Below are 7,646 nucleotides of genomic sequence, written 5' to 3'. Positions count from 1 at the left end.
TGAGAGGAGCTAACTACACTAAAACTGGAAACAGCTATTGTTTACAGTTTCAGCCTAATGGGCCTACAGTCAGCCTTAATGGCTCTATTGTTCTCTTTGTTCGCTTTGGGTCAAAATTTCTTCTTTATTTAGTGTTTCAGTGTAGTGTAGCTTACAGTTTTGGTATAGTTATCCCCTCCCTACAGATATAAGGCAGTGTCCACCAGTAATCTGACCAGAACTGAAGAAGAGGCTTGAATACGCATTTTTTCCACAGAGTTCCTTCAAACTGTCTGACGGAGATTCATCCTCTGACCTTTGACCCGGATGGAGATGAGGTCGTGTGCAGGAATGGCAGACCTCCTTACGAGTGTGACGACTGTAGTCTCCCTCCTTACTTTGAATTCAGTTCGGTAAGAAAACTATGGAAGTGCATTGCTGCCAGTCCTGTATAAAACTGGCAGTATCACATTTGAACATGAAATGATACAAAATCATCTTGAAAAAACACATTTCTTTCGGGGGCGGGACTTAAAATTCTATTGTAACCACAGCAACCCACTTTTAAACAGTTTTTAGACAGGTTGATGGGTTATGATCAGGGTTAGGTTTAGGAACAGGTTTAGTAACTGGTTCTTGTCAAAACTGATCTCTAATTTTCAAAAAAGAAAAATCAGAAATAAACAAATTTATTAGTAAACTATAGTCTCAAAAAATACTCTTTCTGAACCATAATATTTGCTGTAATCACATCTGCTGATTATGAACATAACGCTCTGTATGGGAAATACAGCACTGTGCAGCACGCAGCAGTTAGTTAGCTTTGATTGACAGCCCCGGCCTCGCCCCGGATGAAATGCAGAGAATGTACGGCACATGTGTCAAACTCAAGGCCCGCAGGGCAGATGTGGCCCACAGAAAGATAAATTAAAAGGTAAGACTCATTTATAAATAGGTCTATGTTGCTTTAATGCATTGACCAGAAACTAATGAGATTTTCCCAATAAGTGTAATTGAGAAGGTTTTACAAATAATGATACCAAAATGTTCTGGAAGAGGAAAATTGATACAGATGGAGGCAGTTTGAAGAAAGGGGGGAAGGTGAATGTTTGTGCTTCAAGGAGAAAAACCTGTGACATGAGACAGTGTCTTTGTCAAAGTGAACAGTCTGCGTCGGCATTTTGACACAGAACACTGAGCTAAGTATGGAAAAGTTAGCTTTTAAGAAAAACAACAAATGGTCCAAGATTGTAAACGCAAACTGTGATCTCAGCAGAATATGTTCACAAAAGCCACAACCAAAAACCAGGCGGCAGTGAAACTAGCTTTACTGTGGCTGAGTCTTTTTCAGATGGTGTGTTTTTGAAGCAGTGCTGAAGGTCTGAGAGCAGCTGTGCCCCGACCAGATACAGACTTTTAAAAATGTCAGTTTAACGGGAGATACGCAGTTACACAGACATATTTTTAGAAATAAATGCAGAACTTGTTAAGAAGTTAAAAAGTAGTTACCTTTATTTACTTTACATTTAGTTACATTTATACTGCCTTACAGTATCATCTGACGTTTAACGGCAGCCATTTTGTCGATGTGGCCCTCGGTGAAAATGACTTTGACACCCCTCATGTAGGACATAGTCTGTATATATAAATGAACATCGGTGTCCTGCTAGCCGCTGCGTTCCCAATAGGAATTGTACTTCCGGCTTCATCATCTCTGGCCTCACTTCACTTTCTATTGAAAAGCTGTGGCCTCTGTCCTTGTAACTTCTGTCAGACTCATCATTTTGGTTTTTATTTCACTATTGTGCCCGTGCCTCAAGATATGAACATCAATAACAGACAAATCAGGTGCCTTCGTTTCCCTTCCCGTCCATTCCCTGCTAACCGGAGGTGCGGAAAGGGGCGTTACCTTCAGTGACCTCGCTCTGGATTGGCTGTTTGGTTGCTATGATACTCCCAGTCGAAATTCCAAATACAAAACTCTGCCATAAATTAGCCGCTATAACAGCTAGCCTCAATGAGCTTCATTTGACTGGATTCAAACGCTGTAGATGACATCACACACACTTAGCCCACTTCTTTATACAGTCTGTGATTTAGCGACTCCCGTCCTAACGTATGGCAAAATAAATGCCATGTTGTCATGAGTTTCCAACTGGGCTTTGGTTCAGTGCATTCAGTGCTGTGGAGATTTGCACGACTGCAGACACAAAAGGATCTGTCTCTGTCCCAACATTGGAGTCGCCACAGGGAAAGTTTATGTCATTTTGGCACTTTCAAGTCTGGCCACCATCCTGTATGACAGAGTGTTGAGCTCGGGTCGAATCCCACTCTCAACTGTGTGTGAATGGGTGAGTGGTTCCTTGATGCAAAGCACTTTGAGCTTTTGAAAATGGAAAAGCTCTAAATGACCATCCACCATTTACAGATAGATGCAGATATTTCACTACGGATTCTCCTGTGCATAATATTGTTTATGACTTTTACCTGCATTAATCAAGCTAAAGTTTTGAGATTCTTAGTTTTCATAATCAGTTTTCTTTTTTTCCTCAGAACTGCAGTATGTCATACAAACCAATAGACTATGGAGGAGGAGAAAAGCTGTACGTGGTGCAGCTGATGATGGAGGATCATCCCAGAAGTGACATCGTTCTGACCCAGAGCAACGGCACAGTGGAGCAGAGGAACACCACCGACCACATCAGCTCTCTGCCCTTCCAGTTCGCTATTGTGGGTAAGAGAACCACCTGCACGAGAAGTCAAGAGTTTGGACCCACTCTTCCATCTGTGGTTCTGTTTCATCTTTATTTCTCACTGAGGGCATCAAAACTATAATTTGGAATGCAGCAAAGAAAAAATAAACTCAACATAAGTTTTGAAAAAAAAAACAACATAAATTTTGAGGGTCAACTACTCCGAATCCGAGGCCATGGTTCTCGACTGGTTTGCCCTCTCCAGGTGGGTGGAGAGCCCCTCCGTCAGTTGAGGAGTTCAAGTATCTCCTGGTCTTGTTCACGAGTGAGGGAAGGATGGGGCATCTGTTCCAAATACATCCTGGACGCCTCCGGGGAAAACCCAGGACACGCTGAAGGGATTATGCCTCTCAGCTGGTCTTGGGGTCCTACCAGAGGAGTTGGAGGAACTGTCTTGGTTTAGAGAAGTCTGCGAGTCCCTGCCTAGACTGCTGTGACCCGACCCCCGGATAACTGGAAGAAAATAGATGGTTGGTCACTGGAGCCAGGGCATACATTTTTATAAAAGAGCAAAAATGATTAGGAACAGCAGACAGTGCTACGAAAACACCATGGTCACAGTTTAGTTGTGAAAAAGTGGATTTAGTGTTCAGTTTAAATCATTTATTACTATTGCTACTATTTATTTGTTTGTCGTTTCAGCATCTCCTGGTTTACCGTCCTGCAGTGAAGGGGTTTTTTTGCCGCAGTTTGTTGAGCCGACTCCAGAACACGGAGCTCGGATCGTCGCAATTCTCCCGTCACATCGTCACTGGAACTGGACACTTCAACTCTTCACTGTCCAGGCGAACGCATCCAATGCCACGTAAAACACTCACCATTTCATGGGGAAAAAACACAACACTTATGGAAATGGACAGATCAAATCCACACTTCAGAACATTCTCCATGAAGATAGATGACTTTAATGCCATACTGTGGAATATTATAGGCAAAGGAACAACATTTCCAATGAGACGAGGAGAAGCAGGCCCTCCTGTAGGTGCCAAATAATGCTTTTATGTTAGTATGTTTTTAAAGTTACACGATGTGGTTTTAAAGGTGTGCGATGTTCCTTTCCTTCCACTCCTTGTCTCCATGGAGATGTTACTGGTTTTCCTGGAATGTTCCATCTTATGGCATTAAACAAGTGACGTTACCAAGTCCAGATCGATGGAGAGGCGAATCCGCTCACAATGTTTTTAGGTTTTGATCAGTAACAAAACAAGACAGACAAGTTAAATGCCACACTGTGGAATATTTCAGGAAAAGGAACAACAGCTCTATGGAGAAAAGCACATGGCAGACTCCAAAAAAGTTACATAGTGCTTGTGTTTTGAAGTGCAGAACAACCTCTTATTTCATTAGTTCATGTTCTATTTTTGTACAATTTTTTTAATCAATTTAAATATATGTGAGTTTTACTAGGACCCTAAAGCAGCACACGACTGGTAAGCAGTTCAACAGTTTATTGTAAAAGGTAGCAACCAGGTAAATGTAGTAAGTATCAAGCTGGGGGTTCAAGAGGTGCAGATAGGTGTGGGGCAGGCAGACAGACAGGTAGGAGTCAGGCAGGTAGGTGGACAGGCAAGGGGACAGGCAGTTTCCAGAAATAACGATAGAGGCACCTGGACACAGAACGACGCAACTGTAGTCCACAAACGCTGAAAACAGTGAACGTGTCTTGTGGAGCCAAACACCTCTACGAACTGGAGTAGCACCAACGACGAACTGTTGAGGAGTGGACGAAAACCCAGACTTCTTATGCTGCAGGTAACAAGGGAAATAGGATCCGGGGCCGTGTCTCAATTCGCCAAAGTGCCCTTAAATGCACTTACGTAACTTCCGACGCGACACAAGGCCTGTCCCATTTCGTGCACCTGACGAATGCGGCCGAAAATGTGCCCTGCGTTTCCATGGAGATCGGCCGTAGCCGAAGCGTGCGTCCGAGCACATTTCTGCACAAAGGCGGCTACACTGAGGAGGTCCCTTTGTTGGGCGGGTACTTCGAAGTGTACTTCAAAGTGTACCTCAGAGTGTACTTCGAAGGGTACCTCAAAGGGTACTTCAAAGGGTACCTCGAAGGGTACTTCAAAGGGTACCTCGAAGGGTACTTCAAAGGGTACTTCGAAAGGGTACTTCGAAGGCTACTTCGAATGGTGCATTTGGTGAGACACGGCCCAGGTGTGCCAGCTGTCAGATCAGGTAAGCCGAGGTGGGAGGAGACACAGACAACACAGAAAGGGAGGAGGAGACAACAGGCAGAACAGCAGAAGGGAGGATCCTGACACATAACTGTCGTAACGGCAGGTGCAGGTGCAAACTTGCGGCAGATTTATGGTGTTTATTTACAGTTCGTGCAGAAACAATAGTCAATAGTTCATTAAACACACACAAGGAGCGGGGAGCGGGAGGCAAACCAGGCGGGCGTAGTGTAGAGCAGGAACGGGGAAAGCCAGGACCGGAACAAGACAGGACCGGGAACGAGACCAGGGAGGACCGAGCAGGGGTAATCCAGAGAGCGGGAGCCAGGGCAGGAGACAGGAAGCAAGCCGGAGACCAAGACAGGACAGGAGGCGCAGGGTCAGGAGCAGGGTCAGGCGCAGGGTCAGGAGCAGGAACGAGCGAGAGAGCAGGAATGTTTGACACGTGGACGATCTGGCTCCGAGTGTCTTCTGCCGAGCCCTCATATACTCGGCAGCAGGTGGTGGTAATTGTCTTGATGGGCTCCAGGTGCGCATGGGAGGAGATAAGAACTCCGCCCAGCTCCGGATTCAGGCAGGTAGGGGAGGGGGAGAGCACACAGGGATACAGATAATGCAGGGATCATGACAGTAAGTGGATCAAAGATTCAAATGGGATCCATGTGACGCTGCACCGCCCAAGTTTAAACCTAACACTGTGGTTTTGTTTTATAGGATTTCAGGCCTGCGGTACAGTGGGCCGTCTGGTATTTATCAGAAAGCAGAGGGCGATGGACGCTTCACTCTGACCTGGTACCCCTGGACCGTGGAAGCTACACACCAGGACACCTACCCTCTGTGCTTCGTCGCCCAAGTCCTCATCAAGTTAATACTTCATACTTCATCTCCTGTATTATCATATCTGTTGAAAACACAGAGATAACTGCATTTACCATGATCCTTTGCTCCATGTCGTTACAGACAACATCAGAGCTTTTAGTTTTAAAGGGCTCATATGTCACAATTCTCTGATCTTTGTTCTTATGTTGTTTTCTCATCACAATCAGACCTGGAGTTGTGTTTTGTTTCATTCACACATGTTTAACACAAAAACCCTTCAGCTGTGGAATTGTCCATCTCTACGGAACTAAAAGTAAAAGGAGCTGTTAACTTGAGAACTCCCACTTGAAACAAAACACAACTCCAGGTCTGTTTTTGAGGAGGGAACAGGATTAGAACATGGATTAAATCTCATCCCCATCCCCAACAATCTCTAATACACAGCACTGTCACTTCATACGAGGGAACCAAAGGACAGCGCCAAAGTAGAACAAAGGAGAATCCAAATATTTTTCCAACAAAGGCCATTTCTGCATGAACCACAGACTGTATAAAGAAGTGACTGAGTGAGTGTGACGTCACCCACAGAGTTCAGCGCCAATTGAAGCTCATCGAGGGTAGAGCAGTTATAGGGGCCAATTTCCATATTTAGAATTCCGACTGGGAGTATCATAGCAACCAGAGAGCCAATCCAGAGCGAGGTTGTTGTTGATGTTCATATCTTGATTTACGATTGACAAAATTGCGAAATTAAAACCCCAGGATCATGTAGAGCGGGTTAATATGAACATTTAAGACCGAAATGGCGAGTTACACAGAGAGGAGCCACAGTTTTTCAATAGAAAGTGAATTGGAGCCAGAGTCGATGGAGCCGGGAGTGCGCCCATGATCACTTCCTGTTTGGAACGCGGTGGCTAGCACGTTAGCTATGTCCATTTATATATTATACAGTCTATGGCTAGAACTCTTTTTATAGAGCCTTGGGTGAAATGAGAAGAAGAATTATGTTTGGAACGATGGACTCGTGCATCATCTTCAGATTCATAACAGATCTTTCCCGCGTTTTTAAATCTGAACCACCACACACAGTTCTGGTTTAAAAACACACAGAGTATTGTTTAATTTCCTTACTCTATATCAGTGAATTAACTCATATTTTATTTCGTTTCCACAGTTCATCTGAATACCACTCAGAGGTTCGATGCGTGCTGTTGGTCGTTCAGGGTAATTCATATGATACGAACTGGGAGTTTTCATTTATGTCGATTCATATTTCTTAACATTTGTACTTTTTTTTTAACAGCTTTTGTCAATGCAACTTCGCCACCACCTACTGCTACCAATACGACTAGCCCTTTCAATACTACTACTACTGCCAGTACTACTACCACTCCTGCCAATACTACATTACCTCCAATAACCAATGGGACAACACCTAATGCAACTACACCTCTAAATATTACAACTACTCCATACACTATACCCACTACAAATACTACTACCAATACTACTACTGCTGCCAATACTACTACGAACAATACTACAACCCCACCCAACACCTCGTCACTCGTGTCTCTTGAAACAACAACAGATAAAACTGGACAGAAATCAACAGGTATTTTCAAGAACAATTTGTTTATTATTATTATTATTAGTCTCAGTAATTTTGACTTTAAATCAGCCATATTCTGCTACGTAGACTTTTCTATTTGGACTGATTCGTGTTTGAGTTTAATCTTTAATCCACTATTTTCAAGACGCCATTTTGTCGATCTGCCCCCGTTTAACCTCCACCTGTGACACGCCCACTGTGACACGCCCACTGTGACACGCCCACTGTCCAGTTTTATTTTCTTAAATCGTTGATACTCGTAGGATTCGGCAGCGTCGCGTCGTCATTTTTGTACAACTG

The 7,646-nt window shown here is 44.0% G+C and overlaps 1 long non-coding RNA gene across 1 annotated transcript; it reads left to right on the top strand.

The window, feature by feature from the left end:
- Positions 1 to 294: 294 nt before the first annotated feature.
- Positions 295 to 3,417, top strand: LOC129457062 (uncharacterized). The gene is made up of 3 exons (XR_008649067.1): positions 295 to 392; positions 2,533 to 2,713; positions 3,375 to 3,417. It is a non-coding gene; the product is annotated as an uncharacterized LOC129457062 (long non-coding RNA).
- Positions 3,418 to 7,646: the final 4,229 nt, after the last annotated feature.

The sequence above is a fragment of the Periophthalmus magnuspinnatus genome, chromosome 18, assembly GCF_009829125.3.
Source record: "Periophthalmus magnuspinnatus isolate fPerMag1 chromosome 18, fPerMag1.2.pri, whole genome shotgun sequence".
NCBI classification, from domain to species: Eukaryota; Metazoa; Chordata; class Actinopteri; order Gobiiformes; family Gobiidae; genus Periophthalmus; species Periophthalmus magnuspinnatus.
This window is presented reverse-complemented; position numbering and strand designations above follow the sequence as displayed.